Source organism: Dendrobates tinctorius, unplaced genomic scaffold (genome assembly GCF_039654945.1).
Source record: "Dendrobates tinctorius isolate UK_male_01 unplaced genomic scaffold, ASM3965494v1 ptg000040l, whole genome shotgun sequence".
In the NCBI taxonomy this organism is placed as follows: domain Eukaryota; kingdom Metazoa; phylum Chordata; class Amphibia; order Anura; family Dendrobatidae; genus Dendrobates; species Dendrobates tinctorius.
The window spans coordinates 21033371-21049936 of record NW_027361708.1 but is presented as its reverse complement, the minus strand read 5'-3'; the positions used below and the strand labels follow the sequence as shown (position 1 = coordinate 21049936).

Here is a 16566-nt window from a genome sequence, read left to right as displayed (position 1 = left end):
ACATTGATATCGTTGTCAGGATCGCTGGTGAGTTGTTATGTGTGACTCCAGCCTAACTCTGTAGTCCTGTGATTCCAGCAGCCTCAGCACAGATTTAAATAGTATATTGGCATGTACTAAGAGGTAATGACAAGTGTAATCAGAGCCTTAGATATAGTGCGGGTCACCATAGTGGACATGAAGCAGAAAACTCTAATACAAACAGATGATCTTTCAAGGGAAACATCTAATGAAGATACTTTATATAATGATCTAACAGCACTATGATTTGCTTTTTTACTAGGGGTACACTTTAAGAATAATGAAAGTTGTGTCCACACAACTGTTTTAAAGTCCATTTCATATATTTGCAGTCAATGACAGGGTGACAGCCCATCCTCGAAGATCAGGAAGACAAGCTTAGGGACAGGTCACAATCTGGCCACGTGCACAGAGCTTGGACCTAAAATCAAAGATTAGCGATAAACTATAACATTATATATTTCCATGGTGGACTGAGTGAGTCATGGTTGAAATGTAAATCACAAATGGCGGGTATGTCTAATAATGGAGCACCTGCATTATTTTCCATCCACATCCTCCCTTAAACACGTTCACCATATCCTCTTCTTTCACAGCGGCAAGGAAAACGCTCCCAAATCTCCTGAAGCCAGGTAACGTCTGCAGTTCATTGAGCTTCCAGCTTATCGATGCGACCATCATATATTCCACTATTTCTGTATAAATTATTATTATTAGGAAACCGTGTTTTCAAAAATCTACAGAGTGGAAACAGGATTTGAATGTAACATCCTTAATATTTTATATTTTTCCGACGTGAAGATTTAGGCTTCTAGTTCTAACCATGTACGACAGACCATGGCATACACCCTAGATTATACAGCGACTGCTCTCAATAACCTGTATCTGTGTGATAACTTGACTTTATCCCTTCAGTTGGAACGTGCTCAATGCGCACTGTCATTTCTATTACCCAGTCCTACAGGTACTTCAGTGCCACAAAGTGCCACCTATAAGGCCTGGCAACCTTCTAAGTCTTCAACAGTGAATGGCAACCCTACCCAAACAAATGCGGTGCCCGCCAGAGGCTATTCCGTGAGGTTTGGGGCCGACAAAAGTCCAAGACAACCCACTTATACCAGCCAGAAAGTGCTTAAGCCCTCACCCCCTCTTATGTCCTCTTATAAAAGGTATAAGGTAACAGACATTAACCTCATAACACTTTGAATAATGACGTTTGGGGTCAGATCTATACTACATTCCTAACACTGATGTGGTGTCATTTTTTCATTTACCATTACTTTCTTTTTTATTTTTAATCCTTTAAACTGTAGCCGTTAGATGCAAGCTCTTTTTTACCTTTGCCACTTCAACTTGTGGACGTGACCACCACTGATCCATGATTGATTTCTGCAGAACTGTTAGAACCAGCTAATCACAGATCCATGGCCACTTGCAAATTTGGGGGGGGGGGGGATTCATCAAAACAAAGTACAGAAAAAGTACCTTTGAAAAATGAAATCTAAGTGGTTGCTACAGACACTTTTCATTTTCCATTTCATCAGTTTTAAGAAGCAGCTATTACTCCTCAAACACTTTATAGCCATTCTCTGTTTAGCGGGTTCCCACTCAAGTTTGTGTAATAGTCAGGACTCAGGTTACACACAAATCCACGGTCTTAAAGGCTCTTTCCCACTGAGCAGGGTAGAAATAGGCTATAACAGGAGTGGACAGAAGCAGAAGAGGGCCCCTGTGCAGGAACAATATATGGGCCTTTTGCAGTTCAATAACTCATCATAAAATAAATCCCACCGGCTTTGGAGCTGGATGTGGCCCCCTAGCCTCCTGGGCTCCTGTGTGGTTGCACAGGTGGTACCGATGATAGGTCTGCCCCTGTTCTATAGGGCCTTTATGTGCCTTTGTGTACTTGGACTTTGGACGTAATACAAAACCATATAGAGGATGTGATATTAGGAAGAAATTGTCTACTAGAAGAATCACTCGTAGAAGAGAATGTCTCCTAATATGGTGTCATATGGGAGTATCATATGGCAGATCATGGAGGACTGTGTTTGCTAACACATCTGAGAGAAGCATGATGTATGGGTACAGACCCTGATTCCAGCGATATGTCACTTACTAGACTGCTGTGGTCTTGATTAAAAACTGTTGTATCTGCTGCAGATTTACCAGTTCTCTAAATGCTGAGCTTAGTATAACCCCACAAGCCACACCATTGATTAACAGCTTTTTGTGTACACTGTGCATAGGCAGAAAGCTGCTGATTAGTGGTGGGGGCATGTTTAGACTGCCTGGAAGCATGCATATTAATTATCTGTTGATAATCTCTTGATGATAAAACAGTGATTTTATCAAAATGACACTTAGCAGACCACCAAAGGACACATCACTGGAATCAGGGACCCTGACTCTACATCGTTTAGTACTTTTGTAAAATTATGGCTCCAATACAGCTCAGAATATCGCCTTGCATTGTCTCTACAGCCTTAAATTTTTTTAGCTGGCACTTAAAATAAGGTCTGGTCATTTTATGAAGCTTTCATTTAGCCATAAGTCAGTCCATGGACAGGCCTGTCTAATGAAAACATACCATACTACTCCAAATGTGCTCCCTGTCTGATAGCATGTTTCCTGCTGCTAAGCTAAATGCCCGTCTGCTAGCTCTCCTGCTTATGAGCGCTGCATTTCTGCACAGGATTTTCCCAATATCCCTTCCCAGTATTACACTCCTTGTTAAACTGGTTTGTTTTTTTCCACATTAATAAGGAGCAAAAGTAGCCAATTGTGGTCATTTTATCCAACACCGGATGCACACCTTTTCTGGAACAATGGTATTTCCATACAGTAAACATTGGCCATGTAAAGTAATGGCTAGTATGTGTATGGGAGGAAAGTGAATGGCTTAGGCTATATTCATATCCATAGCCTTTTCCGCTGTTCCGCCCCGTTACAGAGCAGAAGTGTTAGATACATCACATGACGGACACTAGCAACATCCACCACGGAGCTCATCGACCATAGAGGCAGGTCTCTGCCATGTTGTCTACCTTTAAACTGGCCTTCAGCAGGCTGTCCTAGTTTGTCCTGCATTTTGGACAGAATCAGAGAAGAAGGCTAAGAGCAAACCCACCAATGCAGAAGAGGATGAAGCCTAAGGTCACCTTCACATGGTATCAGTACTTGTAAACCAAAACCAGGAGTGGAGCCCAAATCAACAAGTGAAAGTATTTCCATTCTACTTTTCGTTGATCTTTTAATAGGTTTTGCCTTACAAATACTGATGGAAAATCCTGATGCAAATACTGTTGTACATTTGGCTCTATAGACAGAAATCTCAATATTCTCAATAGTATTTCTATGCCTCCCATGTCTGGTCCTATACTTATCTACAGTTGAAACCAGAAGTTTACATACACTATATAAAAAGACCCATCTGCATGTTTTTCTCAATATCTGACATGAAATCAGAATAAACCTTTCTCATTTTAGGTAAATTAGGATTACCATAATTATTAATATTTGCCAAATGCCAGAATAATGAGAGAGAATGTTTTAAGGCATTTTTATGACTTACTGCAAAGTAAAAGTTTACATACATTTCATTAGTATTTGGTACCATTGCCCTTAAACTGAATGACTTGGGGAAATCCTTCCACAAGCTTCTCACAATAGTTGGTCGGATTTTAGGCCCATTGCTACTGACAAAACTGGTGTAACTGATCCAGGTTTGTAGGTCGCCTTGCTCGCACTGGCCTTTTCAGCTTTGCCCATAAATTTCCAATAGGATTGAGATCAGGGCTTTGTGACGGCCACTCTAAAACACCAACTTTGTTATCCTTAAGCCACTTTGTTACCATTTTGGCAGTATGCTTTGGGTCATTATCCATTTCCACCCAAGCTTTATTTTTTCTGGCTGATGACTTGAAATGTTGCTTCACTATTGCCACATAATCTTATTTTCTCATGATGCCATCTATTTTGTGAAGTGCACCAGTCACTACTGCTGCAAAACATCCCCACAACATGATGCTGCCACCACGTTTCACAATTGGGATGGTGTTCTTAGGCTTTCAAGCTTCTCCCTTTTTCCTCCAAAAGTAACGATGATCATTATGCCCAAAAAGTTCAGTTTTAGGTTCATCAGACCACAGGATATGTCTCCAAAAATTGAGGTATTTTTTCCTGTGAGCAAACATTAATCTGGCTTTTTATGCTTCTTTTGGAGTAATGGCTTCTTACTGGCAGAGTGGCGTTTCACCCCATGTAGATACAGTACTTGTTTCACTGTGGATATTGACACAATCATACTAGCTTCCACCATCATCTTCACAAGGTCTTTTGCTTTTGTCCTTGGGTTGATATGCACATGTCGGACCAAAACATGTTCTTCTCTGTGACACAGAACCAGTCTCCTTCTTGAGCGGTATGATTGCTGGACATTTCCATCTTGTTTATACTTGCGTATAATTGTTTGTACAGATAAACGAGGCACCTTCATGTATCTTGAAATTGCAACCATGGATGAGTCAGACTTGTGCAAGTCCACAATTATCTTCCTGATATCTTGGCTGATTTCTTTAGACTTTCCCATGATTCTACACAAAGAAGCAGTGTGTTTCAGGTGTGCATTAAAATACATCCACAGGTGTGTCTCTAATTAACTCAGATATTGACAAAATTAGAAGCTTCCAAACACATGACATCATCATATGAGTAGTCAAGAATTGTTTAAAGGCATAGTAATCTTAGTGTATGTAAACTTTTGACTTTGTAGTAATAAAAATGCCTTAAAACATTCTCTCTCATTATTCTGGTATTTGGTAAATATTAATTATTATGGTAATCCTAAATGACCTAAAACGGGAAAGGTTTAATCTCATTTTGTTTCAGATATTGAGAAAAACATGCATATCTGTATTTTTTTATAGTATATGTAAGCTTCTGGTATCTTTCTTCAATGCTTTCTTCTCTCATTTTGTATATTTATATTGTTTTTTTTCCAGCCTCTGAATAACATTTTCCATCCTTCCACATGTCTCCATGTCCATCTTTACTTTTTCATCTATTATGTTCCCCTCTCTATCTATAGAATGTAATCTTTATGTCATTTCCCGCTTCCGCACAATGTTATCTTGGTGATTGTAAGGACTGCATTCTGTCTATTCACTTTTGTTCTACCCATATATGCAACTTATCTTTTATGTTCCCTCTACGCCATGTATGTCTACTGGTTTTTCCACCTACATAATGAATTATTTATTTTTCTTCCACTCAGCGCAGAGCAATATGTCTTATGTATCGTCATAGCTAACACTTAGCTCTGCTCACTATTTTATCTACTGTTCAAGTCCTTGCTCTATAGACAAGATTATGATATTTCAGTCATTATTTTGTTGGTAGCTTATACAGGTTGAGCCATGAAAAGAAGTCCATGCATACAGCTGGATTGACATCTACATTTCCTTCACTACTGCACACAGCTGGATTCACATCTACATTTCGCTTACATAGCGCCATACTGCACACAGCTGGATTCACATCTACATTTCTTTCATATAGTACCCTACTGCACACAGCTGGATTCCCATCTACACCTCATTCACATAGTGCCCTACTGCACACATCTGGATTCACATCTACATTTCCTTCACATAGTGCCCTACTGCACACAGCTGGATTCACATCTACATCTCAGTCACATAGCGCCCTACTGCACACAGCTCGATTCACATCTACATTTCCTTCACATAGTGCCCTACTGCACACAGCTGGATTCCCATCTACATCTCGTTCACATAGCGCCCTACTGTACACAGCTTGATTCAGATCTACATTTCCTTCACATAGTGCCCTACTGCACACAGCTGGATTGACATCTACATTTCCTTCACTACTGCACACAGCTGGATTCACATCTACATTTCGTTTACATAGCACCATACTGCACACAGCTGGATTCACATCTACATTTCTTTCATATAGTACCCTACTGCACACAACTGGATTCCCATCTACATCTCATTCACATAGAGCCCTACTGCACACATCTGGATTCACATCTACATTTCCTTCACATAGTGCCTTACTGAACACAGCTGGATTCACAACTACATCTCAGTCACATAGCGCCCTACTGCACACAGCTTGATTCACATCTACATTTCCTTCACATAGTGCCGGGGTGGGAAACCTCAGGCTCCAGGGCCATTTACGGCCCTCAATGACCTTTTATCAGGCCCCCGAGCAGATTCTCAGGGACTGCATTCTTGGGCAGGGAGCTGTATTTTGATTGCCACAATCTCATTAATATCTTCTTGCTCTGTTAGCACACACACGCAGTGTTCACTACTGAACATTGAAGGGCATGCAATGAAAGAATAAGTCATGAAACCAGTGCCAGAGTCAGGATGTACTTTGTGGGCGGAGTTTGCATGGCCCTCGAAGGATGGTTTAAATATCCAAATGGCCCTTGGCAGAAAAAAGATTCCACACCCCTGACATAGTGCCCTACTGCACACAGCTGGATTCATATCTACATTTCCTTCACGTATTGCCCTACTGCACACACCTGGATTCCCATCTACATCTCATTCACATAGCGCCCTACTGCACACAGCTTGATTCACATCTACATCTCCTTCACATAGTGCCCTACTGCACACAGCTGGATTCACATCTACATTTCCTTCACATAGTGCCCTACTGCACACAGCTGGATTCACATCTACATCTCCTTCACATAGTGCCCTACTGCACACAGCTGGATTCACATCTACATTTCCTTCACATAGTACCCTACTGCACACAGCTGGATTCACATCTATATCTCCTTCGCATAGCACCCTACCTGATAATCATATAGCCTATATACACTGCCTATATGAATAATCCTTCAAATGTAATGTGTCTATAATGTATGTCACCTATGGATCATACCTTCATCGGTTACAGAACAGTTATGCTGGCATTCGGGTATGTGTATTGCAGGGATACTTGGAATGACTTGGCTATAAAGTCTTATTACAAGACAAGTGCTATAATAATACTGCTTACTGAAATTAGCCATTGTATCATAAACCATTGTATGGCATTGCAGAATATATAATTGATTTATTATTGCTCACTAATATATTTCTGTGAAAAGTACAGTCTTACTGATGAACCGTGCATGATATGTTATTACCTTTGTTTCAGGTAATATACTTAGTATGCTTTTCTTATACAGAACTGCAGATATATTGCATAGACATAGCATTATGGGACAACATGCTGGCTGCCTGCAGCTGCCACTAGAGGGTGCTTATTAACCTATTAAAGGGAACCTTTCACCGTTTTAGGAGTGGTATAGCTGTATGCGTACTTGTCCCAATAGAGATTTTGTTTTTTTAGCAATCCATTGTGCCAATCATTAGAAATCTAGCCTAGAACCTAAATGCAAATCAGGTTAGCAATGTACCGGGGAAGGGTGTCGTTGTACTTGGAAGAAGCAGTCCACTTGCATTGACCCAACTCCAGGTCACTTTATGTTTTCCATATGGTTTCTACACTGAATTTCTCATGAATGGAAAATCGGATTGCTACAAAAAAAGTATATTTTATTATTGGCGACACAAACCTATACAGCCATGTCATGACTTTCATATATAGAAACATGCTGACATTTAACCCCTTCTCCGTGAAGGAGTAAGTTCTATATTGGGTCCCTATGTATATTGTGGAGTCGAGCTGAGCCCCTACCATACTCGGCAGATCCATATCAGTTGTTCTGAGTATGGCCTGCGATGCACGGGCCGACTACGGTTCTCCTGACCAGATCTCCACAGCCTCATGTGCCTATGAAGCTGTCACGTTCTTGGCAAGAGACCCTCGGCCGGACAGACTGCAAATCACAGATGCATGAATCAAGCTTAACAGCTGCGCTGATGTTTAACCATTTAAGTGCTGCTGTGAGTCCCTGACAGCAGCATTTAAATAGCGTGATTGTGTACATCTCCACACAACACAAAGATGGGGTGCTAATGGGATGTCATTTCAGCAGAGGGCCTATTTTCTCTAGAAATGGGAATACAATAGTATTGCAATATATAGAAAGAGCAATGAAACAATCGCAGGTTCAAGCCCCCTATCCCCTATCCTGCTGCCAGATTTATCCAGGTATTATATGGTAAAAGGAAGAGTGTCATTCAAAACCATGACTTGTCACACCAAAGAAAGCCCTAATACAACTGGGCTGACAGAAAGACAAAAAGGTTTTGCATTTGGAGAAAGGGGAGAAAGACCCAAAAAACACAAAAGATGGAAGATTGGCAGGTCCCTTGGGGGTTAAGGACATGGCCTGTTTTGGTATTCTTGAAATAGCCTTTTTTAAGTCCTATCATCCTTCCCTTTTGAAAGCCATGACTTCTTTTTTAGCCATAGCCAAGCCAAGTAGCCATATGAGGGCTTGTTTTTTGTGTGAAAAAAAATGTATTTTTTAATGGCTCCATTTCAAGATACAAATAACATCCTGAAAATCTTTTAACAGCTTTATTTGTGTGGGAAATGAGAAAAAAAACAGCAACTTTGACATATTTAGAGTTTAGGGATGAGACCTAACTTTTATTCTAAAGTGGATATAAACAACCCCAAAAAGATATACTACAAATAGTGCACAAGAGTACTTGTACTTTCACTCCCGGTAAGACCATCTGTCCCTATTTTGTTAAATACTACTGTGACAATACAATCTTTAACAAATAATCATTTGTTCTTTAGTTGATGTTCTCATTTGTTCCATTTTGGGAACTGAAACTTTTTGATGGGTTGAATGGCAAATCCTGTCATTAATTTTTAAGAGCAATAACAGAAAAATTGTAAATTTAATCATAGCGGCGTGTGTGAAGCACACCCTTTTTCGTGGAACCAATGCAGGCAGCCATTTTACAGTAGATTTAAATAGTCTCCACGTCTCTGAAAAAATGCCAAATTTTTTAGATGTAAAAAAATTATAACAAGTAGAATAATTTCAGTTTTTTTTTTCCACTTTTAATGTCGCCTATAATCTGTACAATTCATTTTAAAACAAAATGTTGTAGACACACAATTCCTTTCAATTCTGTTGCTTGACAGAGAAATTTCATAGACTTTTTCAGTCTCCAGGAAGTGCTGTAGCCTCCTCTTCCACTGGCCATGGGACGTGCCTAGAGAGCCTTATCTACCAATATAGTGTATAGCGTTGTTTCTTTTTATCTTTTCTAGACTTCCAGCAATACAATACAGCTGTCATTAATTTGCTCACCCTCCAGTGATGAGAAGATTTCTTTTCTCTTCTTGTGTTTGCTTACAACCATGGCCAGATTTAGGGCCACCATACACATCAGATGAAAATCGAACACTGAAACATTTTTCTCGTTCACATGAATATTCGTTTGCACAATCTCACTATACACATTTCAAATCAAACTGCACAATGTGTCCTTGAGATGAAGCCACACATTTTCAATCTATAGCAACAAAAAGGTCAGTTATTGGCGGTTGATCAGCACATACACATTATGCCATTGATGATAGTCGTATCAAAATATAAATATTTTTTTCGGATGAGTACAAACATTTGCTGTTCCAAAGTCTACCGGTGCTTCATCGTTCATCATCTAAAAATCAGACAAACTATTGATTTTGACAAAATCCTCCATTTTGTGCAACTTTGGTCTAATGTGTATGGGGGTCTTTAGACAAATAGTGGCCCTTGGAAGAATTAATAGTGGTGAAATGCTGAAATATTGTCTCAACACAGAGGGGGAATTAAAACATTGTGGGCCCCGGCTACATGTAATTTTACAAATTTAATCTACACAGTATGTAATGGATTGTCTCTTATTTTTAATACTGTGCCTGCGCATTTAATATTCTGGTCTTCAAAAAAAAATTCAGCTTCAACAATATGGCAGTGGTGGCACATGCACAGAAGCATCTATAGGCAAATAAATCTGCGCATGCACCGCCCACTGTGTTCCGAGGACCAGGGCAGGAGCACGCACAAGATGAGGAAATTGTCGCCGCTGAACATAGCAACGCTCCCACACTAATCCCTTGAGCACAGTGGGCGGCGCATGCACAGTAGCATTTATCGGCAAGCATTGCTGTCTGCCGGTGCCATTTTATCGAAGCAAATTTTTTTTATGAAGACCAGAATATTAAATGCGCAGTATTGAAACTTGGAGGCAGGTCCCTGAAGGTTCAATGATCTGTCAGTTAATCCCAGATTGATGATGATGAGGCCATAGCACCAGAAAAGACCCGCCCACACGCACGCCCAAAAGCATGAGCATCGCATCTCATTAACACAAAACTGCAAGATACTACCGGTTGCCATACTCCTGCACCGAATCCTCCAACACAGTGCAGTCTATTAGGGGGCCGCTTTGGAGATGAGGGCCATGCAATTGCCCAGTTTGCCAGTCCAGCTTGTAAGAAGTGAGCCACAGAGCATGGGATATATCAGCTAAATGGGACTGCACTCATGGCCAGAATTAAAATTGCACAGTTTTTGCACTTCTGTTTTTCCTCCATTTTTTTGCCAAGAGCCATAACTTTTTTGTTTAATTTCTCTCTACAAAGCCATATCAAGGCTCTTTTTGCAACGTGAGTTGTAGTTTTGAACGACACAATGCATTTTACCATACGATGTACTGAAAACAGTGGAAAAACATTCTAACCGGTATAAAAAAAGTCATAAAAAATAAATGAATCAGCCATTATTTGGGAGTTTTGCTTTTATAGTATTCAGTATATGGTAAAATCAACCTGTTGGCTAGAAGTCTATACGAGTCAATACCATATATGATGCATTATTGTTTTGGGTTCTTTTTTGTTTATATACTGCTCAAAAAAATAAAGGGAACACTATTCCATTTGCAACAGGCTGTTTGTGTTCCCTTTATTTCTTTGAGCATTATATATTTTGTTGGCTTTGATAAATTGTGTTTTTTCGGAGGCTCACTTTTTTATTATTTAATTATTGGAGCTGTGTTTGGCCAAGTGAACTGCAGTTTTTGTTGGAACCATTATTGGGTACATAAAACTTATTAATCACTTTTTACTGCATTTTTTCCAGTTGGTGATATGACCCAAAAATGTTGATACCTGCATTTCAATTGCTTTTGATTCTCAGCACATTTGCTGTATGAATGGGAAGATACATTATTATTCATTTAAATGTATTTTATTTTTTATATATTTTTTGACTTTTTTTAAGTTTTAATTTGCATCATTTTTTATTTTTTCTCTGTTACTCCTAAGGGGATTTGAAGCTGCATCATAGTGAAATTAACAAGTTGGCAGTGACAGGATCCTTCAGTAGGTTCTCGCCTGCCATGATATCACAACGTTACCTTGCAATTGTATTGTGTAGGGGACAGTATTGGGCTTGCACACAGTTAGGCACCATTTAAATGTCATTGTCAAAGATTGGTAGGTGCATCTAAATGGCTAAACAGCAGCGATCACCAGTGACAGCTGTAGTCGCTGTTGTTAGAGGTAGGTGCTTGGTGTTCAACACTGGGTACCTGTGTTGTATGAAATGAGTTCATCTCCTAAGCTCACAACAAATATCCACACGCAATGAGGGACGCACAAGTATGTTACATTTTGGGAAGATGGTAACAAATTGGAAGCAAATTTCTCTATATGGCTAAATAAAAATGTAATATAAAATTAGTATTCTAAATTTTAAAAAAAAATTAGGCCACTGTACTAGACCTCTTCCTGATAAATTCTGTCCAGTTTTCAGGAACTTATTGGTGACGACAAGGAGTTGCACAAAAATGTGGGACTATTTAAAACCTGAAAACTTGCAACAAGTATTAAAGGGATTGTCCGGTCTAAACTGATAAGTCTGCAGTCACTTGCGGATACGTATGTACTATGCATACTACCAGCTAAGGCCTGGCTAGCGGGCGTAGCCTCGCTCCATACTCTTGAATAGAGCGAGGCCGCGCTCTTTCCAGTGACGCGGTTGTCCAGTGGCCGTCCAGTGCCCGCAGCCTCTCACAATACAAGTGTACGAAGCGAGGCCAAACCCACTAGTCGGGTTCTAGCCGGGAGTATACATTACCACCGTTACTGGCTCAGAAACCGGTGAATCCTTGCAGCGCACAGTTTGTGCGCTGGGGGATTCATATTTCTGCAGTCACAATTTAAACCAGGCAACCCCTTTAATGAAAATCTCACAATATATCCTGCATGGAAATAGAATTAATATATGTAACATTCTGGTCATGCGCAGCTACCAATAGAGGGAACTTACTGCATGCTGTACTCCACCATGTCTGGCATAGCTTCTTTCATTTTGCAACTCCTGTAATAACCACATTTTTCTTGAAAGGTTTTCTTTAAGTTTTACATCTGTCTGTGCAAGAGATTTGGAGTTCTGTATCAGGAAATTGAATTTACAGTGGCATGTAAATCTCTGGCACCCCTGGTCAAAATTGCTTTTATTGTGAACAGTTAAGGAAGTTGAAGAGGAAGTGATTTTTAAAAGGTCTAAAGTTAAAGATGACACATTTCCTTTGTATTTTAGGCAAAATATATATAGTCATTTTTTACATTTTAAAAATTACAAAAAGGGAAATAGGCTGATACAACAGTTTGGGTACCCTTGGAGATTTGTGTGCTCAGATAACTTTGACCAAATTAACCTTTAATTAGCCTGCTAAGGTTAGGGATCATTCATTACCATCATTAGGAATTGCTGGTTGATGCAAATTTACCAGCTTTATAAAAACCCAGCCTCCTCTAGCCTTGTGCCAAAAAACAGCAGCCATTGGTTTTTCTAAGCAGCTTCCTAGCACACTGAAAATGAAAATGGCAGAACCCCACAAAGCTGGATAAGCCTATAAGAAGGTAGCAAAGAGTTTTCAAGTTGCTCTTTCCTCAGTTTGAAATGTATTTAAGAAATGGCAGCTAACAGGGACAGTGGAGGTCAAGATAAGGTCCTGAAGACCAAGCAAAATTTCAGTGTGAGCTGCTCATAAGATTGCTAGAGAGGCAAATCAGGACCCCCCACATGACTGCAAAAGACCTTCAGAAAGATTCAGCAGACTCTGGAGTTGTGTTATAATGTTCTACTGTTCAGAGACACCTGCACAAATATGGTCATCAAAAGAAAACATGTCATGTGTCCTCACCATAAAATTCAGCATCAATAGTATGCAAAAGAATATCTAAACCAGCCTGATGCATTTCGGAAACCAGTCCTGTGGACGTCTGGAGGAAAGAAGGTTTAAGCATACTCACAGACTCGGATTCTTTACTGAAAGAGCAGTGAGACTATGGAACTCTCTGCCATATGATGTTGTAATGAGTGATTCCCTACTAAAATTTAAGAAGGGACTGGATGCCTTTCTTGAAAAGTATAATATTGCAGGGTATATACACTAGTTTCCTTAATATTGCGTTGATCCAGGGAGCTAGTCTGATTGCCGTATGTGGAGTCGGGAAGGAATTTTTTTCCCCAATGTGAAACTTACTGTTTGCCACATGGGTTTTTTTGCCTTCCTCTGGATCAACATGTTAGGGCAAGTTAGGATAGGATATGGGTTGAACTAGATGGACTTAAAGTCTTCCTTCAACCTTAATAACAATGTTACTATGTTACAATGATCAAAGGTATGTGTGGAGAAAAAAGGACACAGAATTTCATGAAAAGAACATCTCGCCAACGATTAAGCATGGGGGTGGATCAATCATGCTTTGTGATTGTGTTGCAGAAGGAAGAATGGATTCAATTAAATTTCAACAAATTACTGATGCAAACACAACACCATCTGTAATAATGCTGATGCTGAAAAGAGGATGGCTTCTACAAATGGATAAAGATCCTAAACACACTTCAAAATCTAAAATAGACTACCTCAAAAGGCACAAGCTGAAGGATTTTACAATGGTCCTCACAGTCCCTGATCTGAACATCATTGACAATCTGTGGGTAGACCTCTAAATAGCAGTGCATGCAAAATGACCCAGGAACCTCACAGAACAGGAAATAGTTTCCAAGGAAGAATGGATGTTCTACTAGGTACTAACCATGCAGGGTGCACCAACTTTTGCTTTGGCCCATTTTGCTTTTCGTAATTTTTAAAATGTAAAAGATGAAAGTATTTTTTTTTTCCTAAATTACAAAATAAATGTGTCATCTTTAACTTTAGGCCTTTTTGAGATCATTTCATTTTCAACTTGCTTAAAGGGAACCTTCTCAGAATGCAGCCTTAGTGCAGCTGAAGGTGGCTCTTTAACTGAAAAACGCCCTTGTGGGGTGACAGGTTCCCTTTAACTGTTCACAATAGCAGTAATTTTGACCAGAGGTGCTCAAACTTTTTCATGCCACTGTATGCTATAGAAAGAAACAACAAAGTTTTGCATATTCCATGTCTGAGATTATAGTAAAGGTAAAATAATACAATGAAAACAAAGGTTTTGTAACAATGTTTTACTAATGAATTTCACTTTGCTCAGTAGCCCAATCGAGCATGCACCAGCACCAACCAGCCTAGACTATGCAAACGTGACAGCTGCTTCTGCATATCAAACCGCTTCTGCAGAGCAATATACCGCACAGTACCCAGGCTCACCGCTTCCAGCTGCTGCTCAGTCTTATGCCTCGCCTGCCGCTTTTTCACCTTCCAGGTAACGGATTTCACATTTATAATCTTTATTTTTTTCCCATCTTAATGACCAGTTTTCTGGTTTGCAAACCAAACTATATTTTATACGTAAAACAAATGGTAAATATGATAATTGGTGCCAATTTGGGGCCTTCAGCTTCAGAGCTAGGCCAATATTGAGATTATAGGTCAAATGACTGAACATTATTTTGCCATCCATGCATTTAGGTTTCACTTTTTATAGGACTGTTTTATAAAATATCACGTGACACATAGGGGATCAAATACTTTTTGTTTGTAGGAAATTAGAAATTAAGGACAGATTATTTCACAAATGTTCTTTGAATTATTTTGTGAAAATCTCTTTCTGAAATAGCACATTTATCTTGAGCTAGCTGTGTCCAATATTTATGCCCCCAAACAAAGATTAGGATGAGAAATGAATGCATGCTATCATAAATCCTTTATAAGTTATAAAAAGATATTCACTTTGTGACCTCATTCCTAGGCATCTGAAGGAATCGAAAAAAGTTGGGGGGGTTAAATTGGGAGTGGCTCGATTCGATGACACATGACCAGTCTTGCTTATAACTTGCTGCACTGGTTCTCTGTAATGAAATGGGTGCTATTAATTTCATCATATATCATGTGAAACTACTTTAAAAAGGTATTTAAGAGCTTTAAACGTTATAGCTATACCATGATTTATGTAAAGGAATATTTCTAAACAGATTAGGTGCTGGCAAATCTCTAGGATGTGTCATCACTTAAAGTGAACCTGTCATCAGGATTTTGCTAAGTAAACTACATTGCTTTTTCATGTTTGTGCTGTTACACTGATAAAAATGATCCCTGGGTTAAAGAAATCTATTTTGTGGTTGTTTAATCTTTGTTTGCAGTTTTGAGTTAATGATCTGCTTGTGCTCCGGGCTGGGCCTGTGGGGAGAGTCTTTTTTGGTGCTCTGGCCTCATCGTCATTCTTCTGGGCTTGAATGACAGGTCACTGAACCTTCAGTGACTTGCCTCACATTTTAAATACAGCGCTTGTGCAGTTAAAATTGCTGTCTTTGAGAAAAAAATGGCGCATGCGCAGTAGCATCTATCTTGATGACAGGTTCGCTTTAATGATCCGTAGGGTCCAACCTCTAAGACCCTTTCCTAACCTGAGAATGAGGGGGTGGACCATCACTTTCCAGAAAGTAATGAGACATCCTAATCATATGCCACATTATCTGCAATTAAATAAACCCTTCAGGTATCCCTTATTTATTAAAGGGTACCTGTCCCAATGACAATGTATTTCAATCTGCAGGCAGCATGCTATAGAGCAGGAGGAGCGCAGTAAATTAATATATAGTTTTCTTGGAAAAGATTTAGTATAACTTGTGTTTTAATCTTCTAAATCTCTGCTCTTTCTCAGATTTTGTGTCCAGTGGGCGGTCCTTTCAGTGACTGACAGCTTTCTTTTGATCAGTGTGCATAGAGATATAACTGTCAGTCACTGATAGGACCATCCTCTAGACCACAAATCCCAGAAACAGCAACGGATGAAATGATTAAAACACAAATTATTCTGACTATACTCAAACTATATATCAATCTGCTCAGGACTTGCTGCTCTATAACATGGTGCCATGGTGACTGGACTGTATGGTCAATAAAAAAGGTTCCCTTTAATATTAGAAATTAGCCAGAGAATAGAGCTGCAATAAATAGTGACTCTCTTGACGACCCGACTAGCTCATACATTACATGGACAGCCCAGTTATTTAATTAGTCCCCATGTAATGTTTCATTTCTCCTGTAGTGGCAATACATGGGAATTACACACTTATTCCACTGCAAAATATAGATGATCACTTGAGGTTCCAGCAGTGGACACCCAGTGATCAGCTATTTTTTT

The 16566-nt window shown here is 39.5% G+C and overlaps 1 protein-coding gene across 1 annotated transcript in view; it reads left to right on the top strand.

Annotated features, from left to right (window-relative positions):
• Nucleotides 1–16566, top strand: part of LDB3 (LIM domain binding 3) — a 263258-nt gene that overhangs the window by 161114 nt on the left and 85578 nt on the right. The gene's annotated exons all lie outside the window — the stretch shown is intronic.